Source organism: Saccostrea echinata, unplaced genomic scaffold (genome assembly GCF_033153115.1).
Source record: "Saccostrea echinata isolate AGI-Se365-2 ecotype Australia unplaced genomic scaffold, CSIRO_AGI_Sech_v1 ptg000009l, whole genome shotgun sequence".
NCBI lineage: Eukaryota > Metazoa > Mollusca > Bivalvia > Ostreida > Ostreidae > Saccostrea > Saccostrea echinata.
The window spans coordinates 35,531,378-35,550,224 of record NW_026889758.1 but is presented as its reverse complement, the minus strand read 5'-3'; the positions used below and the strand labels follow the sequence as shown (position 1 = coordinate 35,550,224).

Here is an 18,847-nt window from a genome sequence, read left to right as displayed (position 1 = left end):
ATTTTTACTTTACAAGGATCTCATTTAAATTGAAAATCAGAACCAAAAAAAGGGGTGGAAAAGATAACAATCTCCTTGAAGATATCTGCAATGATTATTCTGGTGTCCTCACAGGTGTGTAAAAAATTCAATAGAATTTCTGTCTTCGATTGACAGGATTGTGAAAATCACCGCAAACCTCAAAGAACTCTTAATACAAGGGATCTAAAACCCCAACTTATTGCTTGTTTTTGTGTTTTTCTCTTCAGGGGGACATGTGCCATTATTGATAATAGTCTGATTAAAGCCTAATTTATCAGTTTCTAAGATGAAGAAACTCTGTGTGATTTTTATTTTTGTTGACTTTTCATGTTTGTAAAGACAATTCTGGTTGGTCGAACTGTTGATTTAACCAACAAGTTGGACTAAATGGACTTGTGCACATAATTTTCAGCCTAACTAATTTTGGCAGTAAATGAAACAAATTCCATCAACTCTAGAAAAAAACAACCAACAAAACAAATATTGTTATCATTAATCAACTTATATGACAGTGTTCTTAGTATCATGAAAATAATAGTTTTAATCTGTTAGCTTCTTTTTTCTGTTAACAAGACAAGGGGGGCTTTTTTTCACTTTTGCCATCATTTAAGATGATTATATATGCAATCTGTCACACCTAGGAATACAACTTTCTAAATGACGAAAAAAGAAACTGCACGCCCTCTACAAAAGGTGCATTTAATGTAACCATAGGAGAGAAATCATGAAAAGAAGATTAGCAAAATGACAGAAAATAAAAAATATCACATAGATTCTCTCTCTCAGCAGGGGAGATGCAAGTCTCATTCAACACCTAGAAATGAATTAAAACTGCACTCCAAAAAATTAGACACTATACTGGTAACCTCATCTTATTCTGTCATTTTTTCCTTTATCCAAAAACATTAATTTTCAATACCAACAATTCAGATGAAAAAACTAAAATATAATACAAAGATTTGATTGACCTGGGATTCATTTGTTGATCATATTTATTCATTATATTTCATTTTTTTAGTCATTAATTGATGTAATGGCATTTTAACTTCTTCCAAAAATTGTGTCATATTCAATTACAACAATAAATGATGTCAACTTTATTTCCGATCACTTCCCTTCAGGGTTGAGGCAGTCAAATTATCAATTTTCCTCATAGCTGTCATGCATGCATGATGGCTCTTCCTAAAAGGAACATGACAACTCTGTGCTAAGCAAAAAGTTCAAATCGAAAGTTTAATGGCACAAAATTTCAATACAGGTGGTATTTAACTTTCATAATTTGCCCAAAAGTGATATTTACCATCAAGTAAGAGAATCAATCACAGAGTGAAATGTGCCTGTAATTTGCCCCCAAAATGGTTGTTTAATTGGAAATGATGGTTAAACAACAACAATATATGGATTGACATAAATACATGGATCTAATGGAATCTCCTCCAAGTAATACTTCCCCTTGTTTTCTCCGAACCAATTTTCCTAAACTCTATAATTTTAACAAAATAAAGTTAAAAAAGTTAGCCACATTACTGAAATAACATAGTTAATCTTTTTAGCATAATTGCATTTCTGCTGGACAGGTGGATTACAATATCAAGCTACATATATTACAATAAAAAATGTTTGTAATGTTAAGAGGGAAGAAAAGCAATAAATATTATTTTACACTTTTAAAAAATGCAGCAGATACTTATTTCATATCAAATGAAAAAAAAATCTTTTCATTCAGATAAAGTATCTTTCAAATGAATATTTTTTTCTGGTGTGAATTAGGGTGCACAGTATGATTCTCATAAACAGAACAGACATTTTGGGCCTATTGGGGATGCCAATGGGTGTCGGTGTAACTCTACAAACACTGTCAATTTGAAAGAATAACAAAATGTCTTGGTTGCTGCATCTTTGAAGGACAACAGTTCCTTGATTAAAAAATTCCAGTACAGCAGCACCACATGGTAAAAATAACCAACATTTTAGAAAAAAAAAAAAACAAACTTCATTTTTCACTGCTTGTCATAGATGGAAGCATAACTTGTGTCTTTTTGCGCTAATTACCAATAATACATATATATATATATATATATATATATATATATATATATATATATATATATATATATATATATATATATATATATATGCATATATATAAACTTGGCTGTATTCTGTAAAATGACAAAAAAATCAAGTCAACTCAATGTATTCTTAGAGGGTTAATTAGTGTAAAATAGAAATGGAGGGAAAAGTACAGTACATCAAAAGTTTGTTGTATTTTAAGCAATATGAAATATTTACAAGTATACATTACAAACACAATATTCTCACTTAATGACAGAGCTTAGCACCTGAAGTGCAGATAAATAGAGATAATTAAAAAGAAACCTTAATAGCTCTGTCACATGAAATTCACAAATAATTCCCTCATCTTAAAGATGGAGTAAATGTGTTTACTTAAAATACGAATGATATACATATAGTTCTAAAATGAGAATGTGACAATTGCATGTTGAAGGATGGGCTAAAAAAAATATAGAACCACAATTGTTAAAAACAGCTATAACAGAGTACATACACTAAGATCCATTTTCTAGGGGAGAAGTCTTTAATTTTGTTTAATTTATCCCTATACTACATATTTTATGACACCTATTAAAGCAAGAGACAATTTTCTAAAGTAGATTTTATCATTTTAAATGGCCCTTTGATGAGGTTTCACCATGCAGCTACAAGGTATGGAACAAAATGTATCATCCAAATAAAGAAAAAAGTCACAACTTCTCTCACCCCATTACACTTAGCGGCACCCTGCCGATTCAATAAAAATTCTGAATGTCAGAGGTAAGAAGTGGCCTGACCTTTGGTAATAATTCGTTACAATGATATATCCTTGTGTGTTTGACTAAGTATAAATCAGCCTCAGGAAATCTGAAGTTCATTCACAAGAAATGTCATTCCAACAGAACAAAGGACAAATTCAACTTCACTTTTAAATGTTTATTTTTAGCTAGGGCTCCATACATTAATTAAAAAGGTATTTCATTCAATCTACCCCTCCTCCCACCAAAAAAAAGAAGAAAAAATAATAAAAAGGGACTATTTTGTAATTATGTTAAATATTTTCTCTCTGTTCACACTGTACATTTTACAGCTTGCAATTAATCTCTATAAAATTCCATCATCGGTAACAATTGTTGTGTATCCCAGTTTGGAATGCTTATAGATTCTTCATTTGCATTTCCACAAAGAGTGCCGATTGAAAAGAATCCCGGATCCCCCCACCATCAATCAGCTGACACAATAGGGGCGTCTCTGTTATCTTGTTTTACTTGACAATTAATTTGTTGACATTATATTCAGTTTCTCCGATTCTCCACTTGCACACCTTCTCAGCAGGTTGTCAAAGCCTTGCTCACTAAAAGGAAAATTGGATCTCACGTACAATAGCAAGATTCCTCATGGATCAACAAGCTTGCAATTTATTACTCTGTATCTTTTCTGCTATGATGTTTGTTTTCTTGCATGAAAGTGCATGTTACGTAACATTATTTTCGCTCACAGTAATAACTTCAGAAGAAGGTACTCTTACATTGATAGGACAGAAACTGGGTCAGCATTGTTTTAGATAACCTTGAGATTTTTCAACACATCAGAGGAATTTTTGTGTGAGAACTATACTTAGAGTTTGGATGCTATGGTTGAGATAACCATATTAACTACACAGCAAGAAAATGATGCTGTGTGGATGCATTTACAACATTTGATTCATTCTTGGTAAATGAAATTAACTCTTCTCTCCCTTAAGGTGTTGTTATTGAATGTTTTTAATCCTTGAAAAATACTCAACAGATACAGAAAAGAAACTTCAAGAAACTTGTGACCATTTTACAAGTCAAGTGGATAAAGATTAACTGATAAAGTAGCTTAACACTTAACCTCTTGAATACAGTCTGCCCTAGGGAAGCACATGAACGTTATGTCAAGTTTGTGGTCTAAGGGAAGCAACTCTTCAACTCAAAGCATATCAGGACTTTGAGCAAATGCAGCTACAATGTAATAAACCTCTAAGATATAAGTATGGAGATATACAAGTGCAATAAAATATATAAATACATCAGTATGAGATCAATATGAGAATTCCTAACTTTCTGGTCAATGTCCTTGGGTTAAGGTCATGACAATCAGTGAGACCATAGCAACCTTTGACACCTTACTGGAACAAATTATGAGGCAGACAAAAACTTCATACTTTTTCTAATAATCATCTTGGATTTGTCCAGTTGACCTTGCATTGTTAAAAATGTTGTTACATATGATTGAAAAATTCCTAGTTCTCTATACTAAGTCAAGACCTTCCAGGTGTAAATTAACATTTATTTTTCTCTACATTTTCTCTACATTGGACTAAAAATAGATCGGGAACTTCCAGATTTGATCAATTGGTTATGAAAAGTTTTTTTCATCAGTACCCAACTTCCAGATGAACATAACATTTATTTTTTTCTACATACAACCAAAAATATATCAAGAAATTCCAAATTAAAACAACTGGTAATGTTTATTGCAATCCCGATTTTCTCACTTGCTAAATGAGTTTGTATCATTTAATCATATGATAAAACAATTATTGGGGGGGGGGGGGGGGTTCCAGTCAATGGGATGGTTTAGCAAACCCTCAAAGTAGTTAAATCATTGTATTGACCTCAAAAAACAGCCATTAATTGTTGTATAATATCTTCCACAGACAGAAAACAGTGCATTTTCACATTTACCCTTCAGGAATTGTTTCAATTGTATGAAAAATTTTTAACTATAAAAATGTACTTTAAAATGATTATAAAACAAATTTCACACACTGTGCAGTCTTTAAAAAAATCTATCAGAACTTCAGATCATCAGATCCAATACATTAACTGCTACTAAGAACACATGTACTAAAATATTCATTATTTCTAAGTGTAATTTGATACATAAATATATAAAAGTAATAAAAATTATTAAGTTCTTTTAAACTGGACTTATCTAACATCAAAGAAATATCGAATAGACACACTTAAACCTAGTTATTGTGACAGAGTGAGGGAGAATGAAGTTTCTGATCCTCACACTTTAAGGTATATAAATATATGTACCAACTTCACTAAAAGCCTCTTTGTCACATAATCATTGAAAACATACGACCTCAGAAAAGTGTCTAAAGCTCAAACTTAAATACAGATATCATCTAAATCATTATGAAGTGTAGAAAGGAAAATAAAAATGGTCATTACTCATATCATACAAGTAATGATCACAAGAAAATTAAATGAACACAAGATATTAAGAGTTCCTTGACTGAAATTCTCTTTGAAACTATTATATATATATAGAGAGAGAGAGAGACAGAGAGAGTTTTTGAAGTCATCCTTTATGGAAATAAGATATAACCAAATAATCAAGAGCAAAATGGGGAAAAAATGTGAAATTTCAGGCAATAAGGAAGGTCAACATCAAAAATGATTTAAAAACTTGAATTGCTCTCACCATTTTACCATCAGTACACAAAGTTTGATGAAAATATCTTGAACACTTTTTTTTAAACTAAAACTTCAAGATAACTGCAAAATGAAGGAATGTTGAGGTCAGGGCCATAAAAAAGGTCCAAGTAAGAAAATAATGACACAGTTGAATAGCTTTCACCTATATGTACCTTAGTAAATGAAGTTTGGTTTAAAAAAAAATCTTCAAAAAGTATGTTCAAGGTAATGGAAAGGTCGAAGTCATAAGGAATGTCAAGGATAGAAAATTAAAACAGAGTTGAATAGCTTTCACCAATTTGTATTAATGTATGAAGTTTGTTGAAAATATTATGAACAGTTTTTTTTTTTTGAAACTGTGCAAATTGCAAAACAGCAAATAACAGAGAGGTCAAGGTCATGTGGAAAGTCAAAATCATGTAGAAAGTGAAAATCAGAATAATTTGACACAGTTGAATAGCTGTAATCAATTTGTATCATTGTATGAAATTGATGAAAATATTTTGAATAGTTTCTTTGATAAAATTCTCTGCAAAATATGGAAAAGTAAGGTCAAGGTCATGGAAAATGTCAAGTTTGGCAAATTATATAGTTGAATAGCTCTTACTAATTTGTATCTTTGTATTAAGTTTGATGAAAATATCTTGAACAGTTTATTTTATACAGTGACAACTATTGTGGTCAAGGTCAAAGTGAAGGTCAAGGTCAGAAAATTATGACATAGTCTTATAGTCTCCACCAATATGAATCAGTGTATGAGTTTTTATGAAAATATTTTGAGTACATTCTTCATGCAAAATAAGTTATAACGAGGTCAAGATTATAGGGAAGGTCAAGGTCAGAAAATAATGCCACAGTTGAACATCTCTCACCAATATGTATCAGTGTTGACAGATTGAAGGATAGAAGGACAGAAAGACAAAAGGGCAAAAGAGAGACATGACAAACACTATATGTCCTAACCATATTCATGGCAGGGCATAATAAAATTAATTTCATATATCTTTGTATATGCATTATAATTGTTCAAAGCTTTGATTAACATTTATTAAAACAAATGCATTTAGTAGAGAAAGATAGGCTTTTCAGTAGGCATGTCCAGTTAGGAGATACTAAACAGCATTTAACTGCTTAGTATCTATCAACGTTCTCTAGCTCAGTGTTTACAGAAACTCAAAATGAACCACAGATCACAAAATACCACCAATGAAATTGACCTGAAATGCACATTGTTAAAATATGACTGAAGTTTGATATGTGTGGTCCATGTTATTACTAAATTCACAGTTTCACAGTAATTAAATAAAATTTTCAAACCAGACAACCCTATTATTATCTATAATTGTATTTCAAAAATTAGTTTGAATGCTTGAAAGCATTGTTCAATGCTGGAGTCAGGCCACTTGTTAACTGGATGCCTAATTTAGTTAGTGTATTTAAATACTTCAGTTTTCCTTTATCTTGACAAAAGAATTGAAATAAAAGTGTATTTTTAATGTGTTAACAGGCTATGACAACATATGTCAAACAAACCAGGCAAAGAGAAATTGTTCACTTCTCAATCAAGGACAAAAGTAAATCTACTCAAAAGTCGAATTCCGACAATTGAGAGGGGTGGAAATAAAATAATTGACCAAATTTGCCTTTCATTATGTAGCTCAGTGACAGAAATTGTACTATACTGCATAATGTCTTGATGTGATTATATCTCTCAGCAGTGATGATACCCCAAGTTGAACAAAAAACATGGCAGTGCCTTTGTCACTCCGTCCTGGGTCGAGGGAAGAGTCACTTCTATTGAGAAGTTTTTCTATGCATTTCTCCCCACGTAATCTATTAAAATTCAATAGCTACACAAAAAAATATTAAATGAATGTAAAATGATGAAATCTAAGACACCCAACTTATTGTGTACCCTTAAAGATTTTTATCGCTCTGTGTGTTCGAGGTATGGAATTCCAGTATCATTAAGATGGAAATGTATTTTCTTTCCCTAAGACATTAAATGTTGTTGTATGAATACTGATAAAGTGTCAGGCAGTTTGCAGTATCATAATTAATCATGCATCTTCATCTAAAATTTTACTTCCCACACATTTAATTAATAAGAAACCACAGTGGTTTTTCATGTCAGATCTATATATGCTGGTGTGAATTTTAAACACGAAAAATTTGAATTTTTCATTACTGAATCTCCTTCACACAGAGTACAGACAAGACAAATGATTATTAAGCAGTGTATAATGATTTATATACAATAGGAGAAACTAATTTCTTGTGTAGTAAATTGTGGTATATATGCATACCTATAGTCAGAGAATACAGCATGAATTTGGCCTAGTATTCTTCTCTATGATGATATTAAATGGTTCCTAGAGAGAAACACGGACAATCTGACTTTCCCTCTACAAGGCAAGTTTTCCTGAGATGTAACACTTTGTGGTAAACTTGTCCAAACAGCATCATGAAAATATATTGCTTGGACTTTGACTAAACCTACAATAAAGAATACATTACATTAAATTTTCAGCATTATAATTAAGGCACTTGTAATTTGTACTTATATAATGTCAACAGGCAAACAGATGTCCATTTGAATACATAATGTTATTAAAATACCACTGCTATTTCTTACGCTCAAAATGTTTGGCAGAATTGCAAGCAAAATTAGTCAATCTAACTTAATTAAGGTTAAAAATGTCTTACAATTTCACATAGTTCATTCAGAACAAGACATCTTTGTATTATTATCAGCCTTGACATTGAATTAATTGGCAGATGAAGCATTTACCTCTGTTGTATAGGACCTTTTTTGATTATCATGTTGTATATGACTTTTTTCAACTATCATCTACCTTTCTAACTTCATACACTGGTAAATCAGGATAAAATGTTCTATATTGCCACTCATGTTGGCCTTGAACTTTAACATTGAAAATGACAATACACATGTATGGGCAACCTATTCTGATAATTACATTACACATTGTATGTAGGACCTTCACCTTTGTTTTATGTTTTAAAAATGTTTTATTCACTGCATGAACAGCAGACATGAATGCCTTACAATAATCATTCTATCCTTCCACTTGCAGTAAGTAAATAAAACACATTTGACATGTTGTTGACCTACTATGACCATCATCACTGGATTAAGAATGCAGTATTTTAAATAACAGTGGTTACTGTTGACCTAGAATTTGTAGTTGGTTTGCAGATCTAAACGTGACTTGTGTCTCATTTCTTTGCTTCAAGAGCATGTCATTTAGAATTTTTTAGAACTGTCCATGATTTCATTACATATGTTAATTCTTTCCAATCCATTTTACCTTCCAGTCTTTAAAAAAGTTTCTTATTTTGCTCCTTAATTCACCAAATTTGAATTGAAATTCATCTGCTCTAGAAAATGGACCAAAGCAGAATGTTCTAATGAAAGTGAAACACCATAGTTAACATAGATTTAATTCTATTATCAGCCTTTTGTTGAGCAGTTGAAGTGCAAATAGCTGAACAATTAATTCAAACATACAACAGAGTGATCAGAAATCAATGTTACAGTGTAGAAACCCACGAAGGACATTAATCATCACAGGAACCACAAATTTACACATACTGAATATCAAGGAAAAGTGAACTTATTTCACATAAACTTTGACATCTTTGAATAATTCCAATATATTTTTAAACATTTATCTTTTGGCAAACATTTTTATACATAAAAATGTCAATTTCATGAAGACCTTTAACTAATGACATGAACCAAAAATTTTTCATTTGGAAGAAGAAAAATAAGATTCAAACAGTCATTGGTCAAACACACGATTGGTCATTAAAACCAGAAGTGGGTTAACAGTATTCTTACTTCACAATTTATACTTCTTAAAAATTTTGTTATGCTGTACGTAATAAACAAAACAGATTTTTTCATATGTTAATCATCGCCTATAAAGATGCGTGGGTTGTATTGTAAAAAAACAATTAAAGTGCTCTAACTGATATAAATTGTCAGCAACTGTTTTGTTTATCTCTAGAACCCTTAACTTTATCCCAATCACATTTTATATTTTCTCTGTCGGTACCTCAATAGCGTACATGTACTCTGTAAGGAAGCAAGTACCCTGTAAGGAAGTTAATGATATAGATCTATGTGTCCATTTGACAATATATTTTTACATTCTTACTATATTCCCAATGTCTTAATTGTAGTGGACAGTACTTTTCCAACAAAAATAATTTTTTTTTTGTTACATCTTGAAACAGGATGCACATCTGTGTGCTTTAAGCACCTATTAACTTCATAAAACACCTGTGCTTGTTACGATATTTACAGACGTGTGTCTGATTACATGTAATAGTGCAATATTATTATGTCTATTTAGACTTTCTTATTGTTATATTGCTTGTTTTTAACTGTCAACTTTTTACTCAGTCTGCAACATGATGATTATCATATTACACGAACTAATATCGACCAAATTTCCAATTCAGACCTGCAGTAATTAAACCATCATCCATCTCTTCAGTTACAGCAAATCCAGTAATGACTAAATATAATACAGTAAAACATGCTTATAGCAAAGTGCAAGGGATGGACAATTTTGTTTAAAAAGTAATTCATTATATCTGTTAAGTTCATAATATATTTTAAAGCCAAGGGGAATTAAAATCACATTGCTGTAAGTGTCAATTCATTATAAGCATGTTTTACTGTATATTTTAATTAAAAGAATAGTTTTAGGGAAAATGAAATGGCCCTTTGCTCACTAATAAATGAAACTTTTCTATCCAAGAAAATTTTCTGACAAAAGACTGAGATAAAAAAAATTCAAGTGAATTTTGTATACCATACAGAACAAAATTTTATCAAATCATTGAAATGAAAATTTTATGTAGGAAACATTTGTCAATGTAAGAGATACCTCTCTTAGTAAAGGGTTATTGTTCCTTAACTGTATAGTCTAGATGATTTCTGCAGAGGGCCATACATCCTTAACTCTACGGGGTAACTGATTGCCATCTCTCCTTAACTGTATATTCTGATTGCCGTAGAGGGCCATCCCTCCTTAACTTTGTAGTCTAATTGATTGCTGTAGAGGACCATTCCTCCTTAACTCTATAGTCCATCTGATAATTGCTATACCATTCCTCCTTACTATACAGTTTAAACTGACTGCTGCAGAGGGCCATTTCTCCTGAACTCTATAGTCTAATTGACTGCTGCTGAAGACCATAAGCCTCAACTCTAAAGTCTAACTGATTGCTGTAGAGGACCATTCCTCCTTAACTAAATAGCAAACTGATTCCTGCAAAAAACTTTTCCACCTTAACTATTTCATTTGAACTAATTGCTGCAGAGAACCATTCCTCTAACTCTTTAGTCTGACTGATAGCTGCAGAGGGCCATTATCACATCCTTAATATCTGATAGCTGCAGAAAGGACCATTCCTTCTTAACTTTATAGTCTTATCTGATAGCAGCAGAGGTTCATTCCTCCTTAACTTTATAGTCTTATCTGATAGCTGCAGAGGGCCTTTCCTCCTTAACTTTGTAGTCTATCTGAAAGCTGCAGAGGGTCATTCCTCCTTAATAGTTTGCTGCAGAGGACCATTCCTCCTTAACTCTACAGTCTATTTGATAGATACATATGACCGTTAACTATATTATAGTTTAAATGATGACCACTACTTCTTATCTGTATAGTCTAGATATGAAATGAAGAGGGTAATACTTTCTAAAGCATATATACTAGAGTAGTTTAACTGATTGCCATAGAGGGCAATTCTGTCTGAACTCTATAGTCTATTGCTGCAGAGGGTCATTTCAGTTTCTGAAGAAGCCTTTTGTTTCTTGAAAAAGACAGGGGATCATTTATCTGCATCCACAAAGTCAAATATTTTTAAACAAACTGTGAAGGATTGCACAAACTATTCCTGGGATACCTCAAAACCAATGTACCCGGTACCTGTTGTTTTCTGACACACAAGGACTATAACCACCAGCTAAGAGAACCAGTGTACAATCAGCTTTCTCATCATTCAGATGATTCATCTGTAAATTATACCTAAACACATTTTTATTGCACTCATATAAATCATTCCCAAAGTACATTACAGACAGTTTAGAAAATGTTAAAGACACAAGAAAATTGGATATATGATAAAATATCCATTGCACCATTATTGTAACATATAAAATGCTTTCATGTCATCAAATTATTTTAACATTCACAACATGAATTTCATTGTTCCACAAAAATTCAGAGAACTTGCATTAATGATTTACAAATATGACTTTGCTTTCACACCTAATCTTGGGTCATAACCTTTGTCAATATATTAAGAATGACAAACTTTCAAACTCCAGAAATTGTTTTTATGCAAATTAATCTATCAACTTTTAATCTATAAAGTTGAGAAGCATATTTTAAACTATGAACAGGACCTATAAAGGAAAAACTTCCATCTCATTAGAAATTGACTCATTAATGGAAAACCTAAGTATGATGCATGTGTTTTGTAGTAACCCCTTAAGGAGATCTGAAACATCTATTTCTCTTTATGAGCTTTTGCAGCAATTAACAGGTACAATTTTGAAATGAGGTTAATATCTACATATTCATCATCTTAACCAATTTAAAACTTCTTTCATGTTAGAGAACCAAAAGCAGTGTCTGTCCAACACTGCTTGGCATCATTTATAATTTCAAATTCCAAACAGGCATGTTTTTTCTCTAATTTTTTTTTTTTTGTTCTGTTTTTCTCTCCTTTTTTCTGCTAATATTCAAGGGTGAAAAATGATTTTGCAAGTTATATAAGAGAACTTTTTTTAAAAGCATTTTGAAATGTTTCTTGATTTATCAGTTTTAGCCCATGCAGATTTCCATATGCCTTCATTCTTGAAGAGAAATTAATCTTAGAAACAAAAGTGGAATCCTCCGACTCCACAGACCCAAAAGTTAAATCCCAGATAAACTCTTAATCACACCAATCCAAGAGAAAACAAATTTCTATTTATAACAATATTATCATACTCTTTGTCCATATAATCTCCATCAAGCCCTTCACAGCAACAACAAATATATACATTTGTGGTATCTCTCTATTATATAAACATGCAGAGAGCAAATATCTTCATACCTGTATGAAGTTTTTCGAAGGTCATAGGTCATTACGTGACCTAATCACACAGCGCAGTAATATCTACATAAAAAGACTTACTCCACTAAGCAATATAGCATGTTTTTCATGCATAAAAATGTACAAAATACGCAAGTAAAATAATAATCATTTTATTTACAATGTAAATGAGTATTTAATACAGTTTTTGATCAGTTTTACATAGAGAATAGAAAACTACATGTTATAGGTTCCATGTCTGAGCTGCATAGTCTCAATGTTTACCATAAATTTTTCTCGCAGACCTCTGAATGCTATAATTTTTTTTTCATTAAACTTTACTCACAATAAATTTGAAAATCTGTTGCAAAATATCAATGTAATGCAATCACGCCACAAACAGCTGACAAACACTGCACTTTGGAAGTTCGGTAGGCACACCTCCATCATCGAGATCGTTGTGACGTTGTCTTAACAATGTAAGCTGTCACCACTGCCCCAGTGTCTCCATGTCAACATCATAAATTAATAAATATGTCTTACTGAAATCATAGATTTTATGTTTTTGATCAAATTTTGTACTTGACTTCAAGTTATCTGGTCCGGACAAGTGTCTCCATCCATCCCTTTCCGACCGAAATTCCTCCAACTTTTTATTATCAAACATCGGACGTGTTTCTTGTGTTTTTTAACATCGAATATGGGTTCTCATGAATACAAAAATTCCCAGACACCAATATGCTCACTATAATTGATCACAAATAGCCTTTCACAGAATATTCCCTTCAAAACAGAATCCTTTGCCAGATGAATTTGAAGCGTAACCGCTTTTCAAGCCGATTTACACCTAGCGTAATTTGTCAAAATCTACGACGTACAGTTAGTGCAATATTTATATTCGATTACATTCTATTGTCCGTCTCAAATGTATATATAAGTAATATATAACAAGTTTAAAAACTTCAATGGGAATTGAAGTGAGTCGGTACGTGATCAAATCTTCTGAGAAGGCCTTCGGCCTTCACAGGATTTGATCACGTGACCGACCCACTTCAATTCCCATTGAAGTTTTAAACTTGTTATTTATTTCTTAAATACATCCCAACAGCAAAAAACTTAAGCTAAATTATACAACTTTTCTAATCCAGACTGCTACGGTTCCACAGAGAGTGTTTGGATTAGACAACATTCTGGATTAGATATTTTTATCAATTGAATTTACTGAAAGGGGCTTAAAGTTTACGTGTATTAGACAAGATTTGGGAATACAAAACATCTGGGTTAGAAAAGTTTCACTGTATTTCATTCATAGCAACAAAAGCTATACCTTTTGATCCAAAAGCAGGTTGCTCATTATCAATTATTATCATTTCAACACATTCATGGAAACCCAATATCTATTTTTAGCTGCAGAGTTTTTAAGAAAGCTAGTACTTCTAATAATGTACATTATGATTCACTTTCCTCCGGTGATATCCACATGACCTGTATTCTACTAACCCCTCAGTATCATTTAAACCAATAGTCAGACAAACTTTTTTGTGTGGTCGGCCAACAAAAACACAAGATCGACTCAAAAACTGGGCAACATAAAGCAGCCACATTAATTTTTGATAGCACCTATGATCATTAGCAACATAAAACTTTACAAGTCAGTCAATCAATTGCCAGACACAAACTGTTTTCATTGTCCAGTGAGGATAAATGAGCAAGACAATAATCGGCAGATAGTCTCCCATCTGGCTGTCGACTAAATTATGTTTCTGTGATATTTTTTGGTATATTCCTTTAGCATTTTGTAGAGTTATGGTTTCCTTAAGAGAATGTCCAAGAAAAAGTAGAGAAGAACATACTGGAAAGAATCATGCCAGCAGGAGGTTGGAGAAAAACTTCCCAAACCTCCTTTTAAATGGAAAGGGCAAACCTGGAGGCATTCCTGCAAATGCCATCACTAGAATTTATTCAAGAAAAAATATTGCAGATGCCATTGGCCTGGTGAGAAGCATCTACTTCTTGGATAATAGACAGTATACTGTTGGTGCAATCTGTCAACTGTCACTGACAGTCGGTTGATAAATTGAAATCACCCAACAGATCAGTTGGTTGATGCCCAGTTTTAGATGTTCTATTGGGGTCAGCTGATTTTTGAAGCCTGAAATCTATAAGTTGATAATAGGTAGTCAGTCGCTAAGTTATACAATGATTTTCACAACTGAAGAAATCAGACAACCAAGGAAGAAAAATTATAACCTGGCCCCAAAAAAAAAAAATGGTCAGTTGACATAAAAAAAATAATAATAACAGCCAAAATTGGGCAAGATGACAGCCAACAGTTTTTCCAGAGAAAATTTGAAATAAAAAACAATATTTCAGACAATACTCTTTGAAGTGCAACCAATAGGTCTATTGCTAAAAACAGGATTTAATGGTAAGTACACTGCATGAATACACCTTTAATTCTGATATAGAAGTACTCAGTCATTTCAGACCATTATGACAAGGCAAATGAGTTCAAAACATTTCTAAAAAACACAAAATATCAGAACACACAAATAAATACAAGCATTACGTAACATGTCACATTACCATTTTGTCAACAGTCAATACCTCTAGTGTGGGAGATAAGTGCTGGAAAATTCAAATAAAAATCTGAGAAAACTCTGATTATTTTTTTTTATGTTGCTATGTTACAATAAATGCAAATCAATCTTAAGATCAGATGGGCTTGTTCATGTGCATTTTCTTAAAAACAGTTTTAAATGCTTTTCACTGTACGGTGTGCACTTCATGAGGCACAACCATTAACCTTGAAACAAAACAAAGGTCCATAAAATGAAAATGCCTCCATAAAAGTGTTTATGCTAGTACACTCTGTACATAAATTGTCCCTAAGACATTTAGTTCATAATGAATGCACAAATCTAGGCAGTGAAACAAGCTCAAGAAAATGTTGACCCCTGTTCAGTTTTAAATAATTTATGTTCATTTAAGTAGTACCTTGAAAGTCAACACCTAATCAAATATACAAAATATGTAAATGTCCAGCCTAAAATAGACCAGTTTTGCCATGCGGAAATGAAAATCTTTCATCCGTTCTCTTATTATGGCTTTTGTGAGGTCAGCTTTGTTGAAAGAGTCTAATCAAATATGATAATGAACTTGAATTTATAATGTGTCATTTAATTGCTTTTGGGAGAAGTGTTGAATGTACTTTACATTTTTGAAATTGAAAATTCTAATTACCAACTGCTTTTTGAAGTACCTTGAAAATGGCTGTTATTAAGATATAGGAAATGCTTATAATTGTCTCTTAATTATTCAGAAAACAGTCAAGTACTACAGAAGGAGCTGGCCACTTAGAGACTGCTGTTTATCTACGCATCTACATTCATTCAGCATGTCTGCCATATGTAGTTTTTATAAAGGAATGCATAATAGTGGGCGTATCTGTGAAACTTTTTGTTAAATTCATGACATCTGAGAGTCTTATTTTCCACTTCATTTTTTATAAGTAATCTTAGTGTCGTTAAATCAGTTGTACATAAATATATTGTACAGACCTTAATTCCATGCCATTATAAAAAATATCATTTAATTATGTTGAACTTAACATGTTATATTTGCATGAGGAATTTTTAAAAATTGTTAATTTTTTCTGACCTAAAAATCACAAGATGTGGAATTTGTGAAACAAATCTGGGTCTTGGTGTGAAATGTGGTGATCTAATTTGATCCTCTTAATTAATGACAAATTATTTTTAGGTCTAACTTGATCCTGCAGACTAATCATACTGGGACTATGTGGTACAAGAAATATAATGCACTTCACTGAGATTCTTAAAACTGTCAGTATGTGAAATTGTAGTGGTATTGTGTTACACATCAACATAATTACTTTCCTCACAATATTCCTAATATATATATATAAATGCCACTGCACTAAACATACTTAAGACCTTGAACAAGAGCACTTGGCCGTGTAAAGCGCCAGACTCTTCACCGATGGACGTATTCATCCTCATGCTTTTGTCTTAAATCTTGTCACGTACACAGTAGACATGTACGAATTAATGGTCCATATGTTTCATTTCATTTTCATGTACATATTTCATACATTTGACTAAGTTTTATGCATTTGAACACTAATTTATACTGGAACTGAATTTTTCTTTTTAAAAAAGCATTTTATGTATACTTCATTTTTTGAATTACAAGAAGGGAAACTATTTTATACAATTTTAATTTCATCAATATTTATTTACGTAATCATAAATTTCAAATTTTAAAACTTAAAAAGTTTAAAAGAGGTCCTCCACATAGAACAAATATTCCCCCATTTCTCATTTGCGCTGCATCATTGAAAACTCCTTTACTTAATTTGTAGGCAGAATGCAAGCAATAAACTGATTAAAGGTTGTGTTGAGCATTTAACACTTTAATAACATCAAAGAAATTCAAGCTGGCATTAAGTTACTTCAGCAAAGACCCAAACACCCCTGGTATCTCCCCCAAGTGCTCTCAAGGTAATATTACTCATCCCTAGTAAAATACTATTAAACTTCCTCATAAAATTCAAACTCTCTCTGAGTCTGTTATTTAGGACTCAATGGCTGATCCTTATTCTACGTGACATACCATGGACCACACCCCAATTCTTGCCGACCAAATCTAGGTGGGGGGACCTGACAGATGACAAAGGTTACAGCACTGTGAAAATCCTTTAATGTTAACTTGCACTCAGTCAACCAGCATTGGAGGGGTGGCTTAATACTCATCAATGTATGTAATCAATAAAGAATATCGAACACTTAAACTCACAAATGATTAGACAACAATCAATTCAACAAAGCAAATCAATTTAAGGGCATTATATACATTATCATTTTTAATATACTGCCAATGTAGGAAGCAAAATAAAACTTTGTGCTATATTATCTTTTCTATTAGAATTCAATTGCCAACAAATCTGCATGTGATAAAATAAATAATAAAAGTGGCTTTATACAAGCTGAGCACACAAGCCCAGAACTTCGCAGACCCCCTCATGGCTATATGTCTCCAATGAACATTTGCATTCAATTTCCCTTCAATATGTTTGACTTCATTGTTGTGATATTTAAATGCACTTCATACATTCCCATGAACTGCTCATAAAATTTGACTACAACTGTTGTTAGGCAATAGTAGGTATTATGGCTCATACTAAATAACCGTGTGCATGCTAGTCACTGGTCTGATCTTAGTACAGGGGCCTCCCAACATACATTTAGTGGCTTCTGTGTTCTGGAAGAGGGAATTCATGACAGTAATTGTACATGTTTATTGTTCCTACAAAGTTCAAGGGAGTAGATTTGAGGTTTTAATGAATTATTGACCTATCATGGTCACTCAAAGCATAGAGATGTCAGTTAAAGTTACCATAAACTTATTACTCTGTAGCTATATTTTTTCTACCTGACTAATTTTAGATTGTTTACAAACTATAATTGATGTGCTTTACCAAATTTCTACTGTGGCCTATCAATTTGTGCTGCTAAGCTAAGAAAACTACCATAAAATTATTCTTTCTGTTTATGCCTGACATAAATTCTGAGCTTTTAGATATTTAACATACAGTATTTTTTCATAAAATGTATGAATCATTAATTAAGCACATACTCTGAAAAACAATGCAGATTGAATAACAATCATTTTATCATTCTTCTGAAATAGCCAAAATAACAGGTACAAATTAACACCAGAAGTCTCTGCAGAGACTGTAGCTGTACTGGTTTTGTACTTAAAAGAAAGGATTGATTGATTATTATTGTTTAACGCCAAGTCGGCAATATTTCAGCCATATTTTGGCAATCAAATTAAGTGTATGACCATTTTTGAAGTTTTTGGTTTCTCTGGCGGCCCCCAGTGAGCATACTCTTTTTCGAAAACCAGAGAAACAATCTTTTACGTGCCAAGGGGGTTGTTCTAAAACAAGAGGCCCATGGGCCACATCGCTCACCTGAGCACATTGGCTTGGCAAAAGCACAATTCAGTTCAGTTTTGAAAAGATTACTGGGGGGGGGGGGGGGGGCTTGAATTTTAAACTACCTGATGATGCTTCCATGTCAATATAACAAATGGCTTTGTTGTACTTGAGAAGATTTTAAAAAATATTTCCCATATATTCCTTTGTAAAAATTTGATCCCCCATTGTGGCTCCT

The 18,847-nt window shown here is 32.3% G+C and overlaps 1 long non-coding RNA gene across 2 annotated transcripts in view; it reads right to left on the bottom strand.

The window, feature by feature from the left end:
- Positions 1–18,847, bottom strand: part of LOC133182291 (uncharacterized) — an 83,272-nt gene that overhangs the window by 56,307 nt on the left and 8,118 nt on the right. For both annotated transcript variants that reach the window (XR_009720532.1, XR_009720531.1), the window contains exon 2: positions 7,838–8,027. This is a non-coding gene — a long non-coding RNA (uncharacterized LOC133182291). The remainder of the gene's footprint in view (positions 1–7,837; positions 8,028–18,847) is intronic.